The sequence below is a fragment of the Pan paniscus genome, chromosome 6 (assembly GCF_029289425.2).
Source record: "Pan paniscus chromosome 6, NHGRI_mPanPan1-v2.0_pri, whole genome shotgun sequence".
Classification (NCBI taxonomy): Eukaryota; Metazoa; Chordata; class Mammalia; order Primates; family Hominidae; genus Pan; species Pan paniscus.
Genome location: NC_073255.2, coordinates 106,179,042 through 106,191,263, shown reverse-complemented (window position 1 = coordinate 106,191,263; position 12,222 = coordinate 106,179,042). Strand labels below are relative to the sequence as shown.

At 41.4% G+C, this 12,222-nt stretch overlaps 1 protein-coding gene and 1 long non-coding RNA gene across 2 annotated transcripts in view; one reads left to right on the top strand and one right to left on the bottom strand.

The window, feature by feature from the left end:
- The window catches only part of LOC129398176 (uncharacterized), a 526,729-nt gene that overhangs the window by 433,940 nt on the left and 80,567 nt on the right, over positions 1–12,222 (bottom strand). The window lies entirely within an intron of this gene.
- STEAP4 (STEAP4 metalloreductase) overlaps positions 4,459–12,222 on the top strand; it is a 39,078-nt gene continuing 31,314 nt past the window's right edge. The window contains exon 1 of the mRNA XM_003820965.5: positions 4,459–4,649. The gene's annotated coding sequence lies outside the window, so the exon portion shown is untranslated. The remainder of the gene's footprint in view (positions 4,650–12,222) is intronic.

Here is a 12,222-nt window from a genome sequence, read left to right as displayed (position 1 = left end):
CATTTTATACAAATAACAGACATTCAATTACTGACTCATGTCACTAAAAAGCCCAGAGTATACAGCTTTCTTCAGATATGGCACTCTAACAATTGCAGAAATCTGTCTCTTCTCATCTCTTTGCTCTCTTTTCCCCTGAAGTGGCCTCTTTCTGAGGCTGACTTTCTCCTCACAGTGACCCAGGCTTGCTTTTTAGCAGTTCGACAACCCTCTGTAAAGAGTGTGCTGCTTCCCAGGTTGTTCCAGGAAAGATTCCTATTGGCCCAACTCAGGTCACATGCCATCATTGGACCAATCACTGTGGACAAGGCTTTGTGCTTTGAATGGCCAGGTCTAAGTCAGGTGCCTGATCCTGGAACCCCAGTGCCGTTGGTTCAACTTGAACCACGTGGATCAAGATTGTGCAAGGGCGTTTATCAAACGAAAATGAAGATATAATTAGCAAAGAGAAATGGATGCTGCAGAACCAGGACTAGAGCAGGCAAGGAAGGCACCAAAGGAAAAACATTTAAGAAGTCATTTATTTTCAGGTTCGTGCAGACTGGGTTTTGAGAGTGAGCACCTTCACAGATTTGGTGCCCTAGCCTCCTCATTCACCTCACTTAGTCCTGGTCCTGGATGCTAGGTAAGCAAAAGACAAAATATTCCTTACACCAATATTCAAATATATCTCCCAGAGCGCCTGAAATCCCTGCCATAGAGATTCATTTTTGGGGGTTAGACAGAGACATCTCTAGGAGTCCTTCAAAAAAAAATTTTTTTTCAAAAACAGCTAGAGGGCAAATCTTTAAGTCAATAAAAGATTCGCATACACATGCTAATTATAGACTATCAAGTCAGTCACCTCCTGGTCCAGCACCTGTTGAAAGCTCCACCCCACCCCATAAGAAGGTGTGGAACACTGTAAGGAGAGGACTTGGGGAAGAGGGATAAATGCCCAAGACACAAGATAGTGCAGAGGGGAGCCCCAGAAAAGGAGAAAAATGGCATTGAAAGGGAGATACAAAATGTTAAGGGTAACTTTTATTCAATCACTTAATAACATTTAATGAACACTGGCTCTAGGCCTACTTCATCAGTTTGCCTAAATTCTACCATTTGGGGCCTTTGACATAGTAGGATGAGGAGAGAGGAAGTAGCAGGAAAGACTCAGGGGCACAGTAAATGTGGAAATCCCTAAATAAGAACGCTTTGGTGGTGCACAACATCTGGGAAGGTTTATCTGGAGCTCTGAGTATAAAACTACAGGAAGAAAGATGAATCCTGCCCACAGGAAGTCCTTGGGTACTCAGGTTGCTGGCATCTTTGGGAAGCTTAATTTTCCCCTATGGCAAGGGTTTACGGAAAGACTAGGAGAGTTATGAATTGTGTGTCCCTCCTAGGCCCAAGGGGAAAATCAATCTTTAAACCACAAGATAAATACGTCAAATGCCTCTTAAGTTTTGCACTAATAAAGGCATTTTTTTTCCATCCTTCATATCCCAGTAATTTAATCTTCCTTTTCTAGGACTCCAGTTGCCTTTGGCAAAGAAAAGAACTTGCATAACTGAAATATATCTGCCTCTCATAAAAATCACATTTCAAAATTTTTTATTTACCTAATAATAATAAGTTTATAAAGCAATGATTCTGTTATTACTCAGAGGATGCATTCGAGAATATGGTTGTCCATTATGTCAACTCATAATGGATCCAAACACCACCTAGAAACCAGAGTGACCTGGTCCATAGACCCCAGCTTCTGCTTCTAAATGGCATGCATCGATATAGCTACTCTCTTAACCAGATGTCAGTAAACCTTGGAATTTTATAACTCACTCCTCTGTTTATCCAGCAGCCTTCTGCATATAAAATAGCTTCCACAGGATATGTCTACATGGAGAGAATGTGATGGCCATAATGTCTGGTGCCCTTAGCAACTGTATTTTTACAATAACTATTTGCTTTATATTCCATTAACAACTAACAAGTCACCATTTTGGTTGTTTCAGGCTCAGTGTGCTTATCAAGTTTCTGTGCCCATCAAGGCTTAAAATCAAATGGTAGACAAAGGGCAAGTCTCCAAAACTGTGTTGACCATCTATGAAGACTCTTAGGGACACGCAGTGGACCTTCTTCCATGGGTGCACACCCCTCTCTTGCCTATTAGTCTGCAAACTGGGAAAATCAGATGCTATAAAATCAATGAATATTTTAAGTTCTTCCCTGGCCAAAGAATACTATCGGATGAATTTTTTTGCAAAATATAATAATTGGCAGTAGATTTATTAATTAATGAGTGCAATAAATATTAAGTACCAATTACACTCACGCACCACCTAACAATGTTTCGGTCAATGATGCACTGCATACATAATAACGGTCTCATAAAATTATAATGGAGCTGAAAAATTCCTCTTGCCTAGGGACACTGTAGCTGTCATAACATCACAGAGAAATACATTACTCACATTTGTGGTGATGCTGGTGTAAAGAAACCTACTACGCTGCCAGTCATATAGAAGTATAGCACGTACAATGATGTACAGTATATAATACTTGATAATGATAATAAATAGCTATGTTACTGGCTTATGTATTTATTATATGTACCTTTTAAATTATTTTTGAGTGTACTCCTTCTACTTGTATTTTTTAAAAAGTTAACTGTAAAACAGCCTCAGGAAGGTCTTTCAGCAGATATTCCAGAAAAAGGCATTGCTACCACAGAAGACGGCTCCATGCATGTTACTGCCCCTGAGGACCTTTCAGTAACAAAAGACATACAGGTGGAAGACAGTGATATCACATATCTTGATTCTGTGTAGGTCTATGCTAATATGTGTGTTTGTGTCTTCATTTTTAGCAAAAAAATTAAAACTTTTAAAAACGGGACAAAAGCTTATCGAATAAGGATATAAAGACAAAAACTATTTGTACACACTGTACAATATGTGTTTTAAGCTGCGTTATTACAAAACAGTCAAAAAGTTTTTTAAAACTTAGAAGTTTAAAAAGTAAAAATGTTACAGAAAGCTAAGGGTAATTTACTACTGAAGAAAGAAAAATATTTCTTATAATAGCATAGCCTAAATGTAGTGTTTATAAAGTCTACAGTAGTGTATAGTAATATCCTAGGCCTTCACACTCTCTCACTTACTCACCCAGAGCAACTTCCAGTCCTGTAAGCTCCATTCATGGTAAGTGTTCCATACAGGTATACCATTTTTTATCTTTTATACCACATTTTTACTATACCTTTTCTATGCTTAGATACACAAATACTTACCATTGTGTTACAACTGACTACAGTATTCAGAAAAGTAGCATACTGAACAGGTTTGTAGACTAGGAGCAATCGGCTATATACCATCTAGCCTAGGCCTGTAGTAGGTGATACCATCTAGGTTTGTGTAAGTGCACTCTATGACGTTCACACAATGACGAAATTGCTTGATGAGACATTCCTCAGAATATATTTAATAAATTGCTTAATGAGGCATTCCTCCGAATAAATCCCCATTGTTAAGTAATGCATTTTGCTAGGTGTTATGGAAAATTCCAGACTGAAAAAACTAGGGTGTCATCCCTCAAAGACTGCAGTCCAGGACAAGACACACACACATGATAATAACTCTTTTGAAAGGCAAATTGTCTTAATTGCTGTGCTAAAAGTATAAACTACTGTATAGAGAAAGAAAATATTAATTGCAACTAATGGCTAAGAAAAGACCTCTTGAAAGACATGGGGTCTGATCAACCCCACAAGAAGCTATGAGGAGAGTTGCAATCCAGACAAAGGGAAGGTTGACTCAACAACCCCTTTCCATGGGAGGAACAGGCCTCCCATGTGACCGGGCCTCCGGAGCTTGGCAAGCGTATGCTGTGGAATTTAAGACCCATGGCTGAGTGGAGATCATTGGGAAGACTCTGGGATTTAGATTACAGAGTTTGGGAGTGTATGGATGCTTTGCCCCATAGTTTATCAGGATTATTTCAATCTTAAACAACCATGGCTGTGGTTTTTGACCTTCTCTGTAGAAAGACACATTTGCATGTATATCATAAGGTATCCCGATCCCTCTTTCATTTGTTTTATTTCTTTAATCTACCTAAATTAAGACCTGAAAACTCATCTTCCAAGTTATGAGCCCCATAAGAACCCATGGCTTCCAGGCGGAGGGGAAAGATACCACCTTTTCTATAAACTGAGACAAGATGGCAAAAGAATTGCCTAGAAGCCTAGTCCAGGTGCTGTTTTCTCAGCTACTCAAAGAGATCCTTCTTGCTCCTTTAGGAAAGGGGGATTCCTAGACCTCTCCAAACCTCAATCACCCTGGGATGCACAGATGCCAAGGGCTCGGGTGTAACCCTTAAAATCCCCGCTTCCCGGGGGTCAGCGGCACCATCGGCAGCACCGCAGTATAGAAGTTCCGGTCCTTCCAGCTGCTGGGATTCTCAGCTTGAACTCTTCCAGGAAACAAGTTCTTCTCCGCTTCTCTTGCGAAATCTAGCAGACCGTCCCGCCCTTCTCTGGCTTCTTATAGCAGCGAGAGCCACAAGCCGCAGCACTGAGCTGCAGGCGCGGCGAAACTTCCCTCTACCCGCCCGGCCCGCGGGGCGCACCGTTGGCGCTGGACGCTTCCTCCTTGGAAGCGCCTCTCCCACAGGTGGGTCACTTTTCGCCACAAGGCTCCCGTCCCTTATCTGCTTCAGCTCACCTCCAGTCCCTGCTGCTAGGACCCCACTCCCCAGCCCACTCGCACTGAAGAACAGGTGCTTGCAAACTCCCCGCCGCGCCCCGGCATCACTTTAGAGGAAAGTCACCTGAGGCTGCTCCGTGATTCAGCAAGCTTCTAACTTCCTGGAGTTTAAGGCTCATCCCTACCCCAGGGTGCAGACAAGCCCAAAGGGGGAAAATTAAGGGGTTAGATTCTTCTCTGCATCTTAATTCTGGATTGGCGCACTCTTGGGGCGCCCATCAAAAAGTAGGCTGGAAGAATGTGGCTTTAGCAGTCTCCAAGGTCTCAGCTGCTTCTTGACCAGGCACTAAAAATTTGTCCTGATACCTGCAACCACTTCCATTTTTTATCTTGATTTAAATTTCCTCTTGCAATTTAAAGGTTATTTTTCTGGAGGAAGATTGTTCAGAATATAATTTATTGTGAAGAGTAAATAAAGCCTCAGTTCCGTTTGTTTGTCCAGAGACAGAATTTTATTATTCTTTTTCCCACCTCTAGATGGTAATTTAGGAACTTTCTTTAAAAGATTGGTGTACTGAGGCTGGGTACGGTGGCTCAAGCCTGTAATCCCAACACTTTGGGAGGCCAAGGCCGGTGGATCACTTGAGGTCAGGAGTTCGAGACCAGCCTGGCCAACATAGTGCAACCCAGTCTCTACTAAAAATACAAAAATTAGCCAGGCGTGGTGGCAGGTGCCTGTAATCCCAGCTACACAGGAGGCTGAGACAGGAGAATCACTTGAACCTGGGAGGTGGAGGTTGCAGTGAGCTGAGAAAGTGAATTGGATAGAGAATGGGGGAGGGGAGGAAGAATACTATTCCTAGTTCTATAATAACTAGAACCTCATTACCTCAGCCTCAGTTTCCACAGATGTAAAATAAAAGGCTGGCTACTGGGCCAGATGATCCAGAAAGTTCAACTCTAACAAGGTGAAAAGCCGTGACTAAAGATGCCTGCAAGTTTGAAATATATAGAAAATCTCCTTAATGCTACAACTATAATTCAGTGGTTACTTTTTTCATAATAATGCATGTTCCATTTTTATAAGGAAACTCTCCAGTTGTGGGGGGAAGAGTCTCTTCCCACAGGAGCATCTTAAAGTTCTGCCACATTTATCATTCAGAGAATACTCTCAGCTTTCAAAACCATTCTTCAGCCTTGCTATGTGAGAATGTCCTATTCCCTACAAATGGCAGTCATATAAATGTCACTCACATGAGAGAACATTTTTTTCTGATACAGTAGGTATAATTTTGTAAAATGGCACATTTATTTGAAGCAGTAACTTTTCTGAGATACGGCCTTTTGCAAGGTCCCAAGTTTTTCAGAATGCTGTGATTTAGCACAATGTGAGATTTGACCTGCATATATTCTACCTGCATGGCAAACACTGCCAACCCAGAAAACGGGATGAGACACTTCCTATTTATCAGGCTCCAAGGCTGTAAAGTAAATGGTACATGTGTACAGAGAAATTGGGTCATAGCAGTTTTTCTATTTGGTAACGTTTACGGTTCCACTGAGGTTCACGTTGTTCACATTGTTGAAGTTCACATTGTTCAGAAACCAGGTGTACAAGGCCTGGCCCCTAGCTGAAGAACAATTTCCAGACTTCTGCCTTACTAAAGCTTGCTAACTGTTGTTTAGAAGGAACTAAACAGACTTTTTAAGCTTGTTAATAAATTAAAAACCCCAGGCCTTGCACTATGTGTGAACAATTTTAAGAAAAATAAGGTCATTTGTTATGGAATTTTATATTCAAAGAAGCTTGGAGTGGTCACTCTGCATTACTTTGTCTCTTGAAGGACTTCCCCTGAATCACCCTACTATTATTAATACTGTTATTAAAAGGATATAAATTCTCCTTTTAAAGGCTGGGTAGCTGATTCTGTTGTCACTCTCAGGAACACATTCCACTGTTTTAGGATCCTTACCACCTAATTCTCTTCATAATTAATTTAGACATGTTTATCAAATGCTACTTAAAAATCATTTTTTTTTTGGAAAATCTTAGGAAAACTGATAAGTTGCTAGCAAACACACACACACACACACAACAGCAGCAACACAGTAGTCTTTCAAAACCTGAAGATTGGGCACTTTGCTAGGGCACTTTGTAGCTAGTTTTCTCTGGGTTGTCCTCTGAGAAGGTAATTTGCTAGTGCCTGCAGCTACATCTACCAATAATTCTTACTATAACAATGCAGAATAGGATGGGGATAGTGAAGTTTTCTGGGTGGGATTTTGTTTGTTTGTTTGTTTGTTGTAAGTTTATGCCAGATAATAATAATGTAAGGTTTACAGAGATAAGATCTCTGAAGTTACCTGTCTCTGTTCTTCACAGATTTTTTTTTTAATTATTATACTTTAAGTTTTAGGGTACATGTGCACAATGTGCAGGTTAGTTACATACGTATACATGTGCCATGCTGGTGCGCTGCACCCACTAACTCGTCATCTAGCATTAGGTATATCTCCCAATGCTATCCCTCACCCCTCCCCCCATCCCACAACAGCCCCCAGAGTGTGATGTTCCCCTTCCTGTGTCCATGTGATCTCATTGTTCAATTCCCACCTATGAATGAGAATATGCGGTGTTTGGTTTTTTGTTCTTGCGGTAGTTTACTGAGAATGATGATTTCCAATTTCATCCATGTCCCTACAAAGGACATGAAGAGAGACTGGTTTACTAATTAGGAAAACTTCCTGAACAGTTCTATATACCGTGTTAACTCCACTCAAGATATTTCTGATGACTTTTAGGTCATTTCCAAAGTGATTTGAATTAGTATTTTTCCTTTTGTTAAGAAGAAATCAGTCCTGGAAGGAATCAAACTAAATAAATAACTAAAGAATAATTAATGCATAAAACAAGGCATGCTAAGAAAACATACTTGGCCTACATACATTAACAATTTGTTCTTCCCAAATCATTAAGGAATAGAAAACAATGAATCCTTGTGCTGTTTAAAGATCCTCTTTCAGAAACATATTATTGCAAAAGAACACACTGTTCTACTAAAGGAAGTATGTACACTCTAATTAACTAGGCAGGACATTGACATCCCAATCTAAATTCTTCTCCACAATGTTCTGTAAGAGTTTATTCAGCCATGTGTGGAGAGGTTTACTGTACTGTACTTTGGCAGTCACATATTTCTGAAAAGCTATTTTGGGAGGACTTTTTTTTTTTTTTTTTTGAGACTGAGTCTCGCTCTGTCACCCAGGCTGGAGTGCAGTGGCAGGATCTTGCCTCACTGCAACCTCCGCTCCTTGGGTTCAAGCAGTTCTCCTGCCTCAGCCTCCTGAGTAGCTGGGATTATAGGTGCCCACCACAATGCCCAGCTAATTTTTTTATGTTTAGTAGAGAAGGGGTTTCGCCGTGTTGGCCAGGCTCGTCTGGAACTCCGGTCCTCAGGTGATCCATCCGCCTTGGCCTACCAAAGTGCTAGGACTACAGGTGTGAGCCACCGCGCCTGGTCGGACTTTTTTTTTTTTTTAATGCAGATTATATGATCAATCCTAACATCAGGATAAAGTTCCCTTTTCATCTTAAAAGGAAGGAAAATGTGTGCAAAGAGTAATTTTGAAAAGTTAGGAACTATAATTCTAAATAAAAAGAAGGCTAAAAGATAATAAAACTATATAGCACAGCTCTTGGAAGATTATTAGTAGAATACAAGCTAGTCAGTTTGGCCTCAGCACCCAATTTTTTTTTTTTTTTTTTTTTTTTTTTTTTTTTTTTGAGACAGTCTCACTCCTTCACTCAGGCTGGAGTACAGTAGCGCGATGTCAGCTCACTGCAACCTCCATCTCCTGGGCTCAAGCAATTCTCCTGCCTCAGCCTCCTGAGTAGCTAGAATTAAAGGCATGCACCACCAAGCCCACCTAATTTTTGCATTTTTAGTAGAGATGGGGTTTCGCCATTTTTGCCAGGCTGGTCTTCAACTCCTGACCTCAAGTGATCTGCCTTTCTTGGCCTCCCGAAGTGCTGGGATTACAGGCGTGAGTGACCGCGCCTGGCCAGCACCCAATATTAAGGGGAAAAAAATGCATTAAGAACAGAGCCAGGGCTCAGAGAGCTGATGGCACCAGCACTGTGGAGCGTAGAAATAGGAAGGGATAATTAATGGTCATCGCTGATTGTTCATCTTTCATCTATACCTGCTCTTTTTACAGGGTGTGAAAACAGTTTTGAGCTCAAGTTAAATTGTGGCTGCAAAACTTTTGCACAGACTTTGGAAAACTTACTTGTTCCGCTTCCTGGCAGATTCAAGTCCCTCCTAGCCTGTAGGCGCCCATCCTGTCTACACATTCGTCTGCTCTGGCCATTACACTATGCATTGCAACAATTTGATTATATGCTTCATCTTTCCCAAGACCAAAGCTCCTTGAGGACAGGGTCCATCTCGTTTCTCACTTTATCCCTCTTAGTGTGGCTATTCAATAAATCTCTGTTGAAAGCAAGGCATTGCTAATAACACTGATTTTTATTTTTGGAAGATACTTACCTTATGGACATAGTACATAATGAGTATGGATGCTGCCTGCACAATATTAGTTAACAGGGTCAAAGTGCAGTGGCAAAGTCCACATTTTAACTTCCTACCATTCAGGGAGAGGCATGAGGTTGCTTTGAACTGTATAGCACATATAAAGTGAATAGTTGAAATTATTATAACATTTTATTTAAAGTAGAAGAAACTGCAGGAACCTTGGTATTTCCTGATTTAGTGTCCCTATTATGTTGCTATACTGTATGTAGTTACAAATTTATTTGTAATATTTTGTATTCTAATTCGTTTTAAAGAGTGATATGGGGCCAAACACGGCGGCTCACGCCTGTAATCCCAGCACTGTGGGAGGCTGAGGCGGGCGGATCGCCTGAGCTCAGGAGTTCAAGACGAGCCTGGCCAACATGGTGAAACCACATCTCTACCAAAAATACAAAAATTAGCTGGGTGTGGTGGTGCACGCCTGTAGTCCCTGCTACCTGGGAGGCTGAGGTGGGAGAATAGTTTGAACCCAGGAGGCTGAGGTGGGAGAATAATTTGAACCCAGGAGGTAGAGGATGGCACCACCGCACTCCAGCTGTCTGGAAAAAAAAAAAAAAGTGATATGGGGCCAGGTGCAGTGGCTCACACCTATAATCCCAGCACTTTAGGAGGCTGAGGTAGGAGAATCACTTGAGACCAGGAGTTCAAGACTAGCCTGGGCGATGGTAAGACCCCATCTCTACAAAAAATAAAAATTAAAACGTTAGCTAGGTGTAGTAGTGCATACATGTAGTCTCAGCTACTTGGGAGGCGGAAGTGGGAAGATCTCTTGAGCCTGGGAGGTCAAGGCTGCATGAGCCATGATCATGCCACTGCACTCCTGCCTGGGTGACAGAGCAAGATCCTGTCTAAGAATGATATGCTCTTCTCCAGTACCAAAGTACTAAAGTGATTTATTCATCCTATTCAATTCCCTGACATAAGTGGCACAAGAAATGGGAGGAGATTGAGGAGAAAGCAATTAGCTGGTTGGTAAATGGTTCATTGCAGTTAATAATGAAAGTGTGCCAGTTGCCTCTGGTTTTCATAGTTGAGATCCTAAACTGCACTTACCCTAGTTCTGAGGTGTGTCTGAATAACTTTAAAATATGTGCTGGGGATGGTGGTACACAGATGGGTCCCTGTATCTATCTCCCTTAGGGAACCAAGAGTCTAAAGCTATCAGGTTTATAGCTAAAATTGTGTTGATGCCATGTGTGAGGTAGAGAGGGTCTGGAACCTTTGTTGGGGTAGGGAAACCACATGGATTCTGTTTTCCTAAAGAACTTAGGAGCCTTGTAAGAAGGTGAGGCCATAAGAAAATAGATTTATGCTCAGATTCAGCCAGGACTGGGAAAATGGTATTATCCCATCAGCCCAATTATTTTCCCATTTTTGTGGTCACATTCCAGAGTCTTGGGGAAAAGGGTAAAAGAGGCAGGGGAAGAGCCAGTGGTATGTTGGTAAATGCCTCTCTAAGGAAAAAAAAAGTCCTGATTTGTAGCACTTGGTGATTGTCATAAGGTAAAAACTACTGTGACTGATTTCAAGCTCCCAGCTGGCAAGCTGGCCACAGCCACACCACTGAAAGGCTGAGATTAAAAACCTGAAAACTAGGCCAGGCACAGTGGCTCATACCTGTAATTCTAGCGCTTTGGGAGGCCAAAGGTGGGCAAAGTGGCATAGGGGATGTGGAGGGAGGGGCTGATTACTTGAGGCCAGGAGTTTGAAACCAGCCTGGCCAACATGGTGAAACCCAGTCTCTACTAAAAATACAAAAAAAAAATGAGCTGGACATGGTGGCACGCACCTGTGATCCCAGCTACTCAGGAAGCTGAGGCATGAGAATCACTTGAACCCAGGAAGCAGAGGTTGCAGTGAGCTGAGATCACACCGCTGCACTCCAGCTTCGGTGACAGAGCAAGAGTATGTCTCAAAAACTAAAATAAAATAAAAACCTTGAAACTAAAAAGAAAGAGCTGTTTATTTTAAAATATTTATCAACTAGCAATGCTCTCAAGCCTGTATATCAGAATATTACAAAAGGTTAGAAGAAGGAATTTCAAGAGCACTTTCTCCCCTGAGGTCAGAAATGGAGCAGCTGCAAGGCCAGATTATACCCAGCAGCTCCATCTGATGGGTCTCAGCAAACATCAGAGGCACTGGGGCCATGGGGAGTCCTTGCCTCTGAGTGCCGTATTAGAAGTTACCCAAAAGAAGATGAAGTAGGTTATATTCATAAGCATTGCGGACTGCCCCCAGAGATTTCTAAAAATGGTTGGGAGATACCTTAAAGCAGAATGGAGTTCCTCCAACAGCAAGGAATGGGGGTGGGGTCAAGATCCACAACAAAACTGCTTTCTCCAAACTAACTGGCAGTTATTGGTATTTAGATAATTCCTATTGGCCTTAATCTAAAGATAAATGCCCATTCTTAAGAAATTTTATTTGAACAAAGTTAACTCAAAATTGAAATTACAAATTACTTCCCAAATATCTCTGACCACAATAGACCTAGAAAAGCAAAACCCACTAATGAGCACTAAATATTAGGGGAATTGATGCAGATCATCAGATTAAGCAAATGCTTATGTAGTATGTACAAGCCAAATGCCACCAAAGCCATGAGATAGAGCTGTTTTTCTGATAGTGGCAATCCACTGGTCCCGGTCATGACCAGATGCCTAATCTTTGGTGACCCACAGATTTGTAAGAAGTTGTTCAGGATTTAAAATGTAAATGGAAGTCAAGGTAAATTAACCCAGAGACATGACTGAATCCCTGACCTTGTTGTCATGAGTCCTGGGCTTTAATCAGATAAACTAACCAGCTTGGACAGCAGATAATGAACCTACCTGATGAAATTCTTGGCCAGAGAATTATAAAACAATCTTAATTTATCTTGACAGATACTGCTGAGATCGAAATGTGGCAACATGTATTAATGAGATTTTTAATTGAACTAG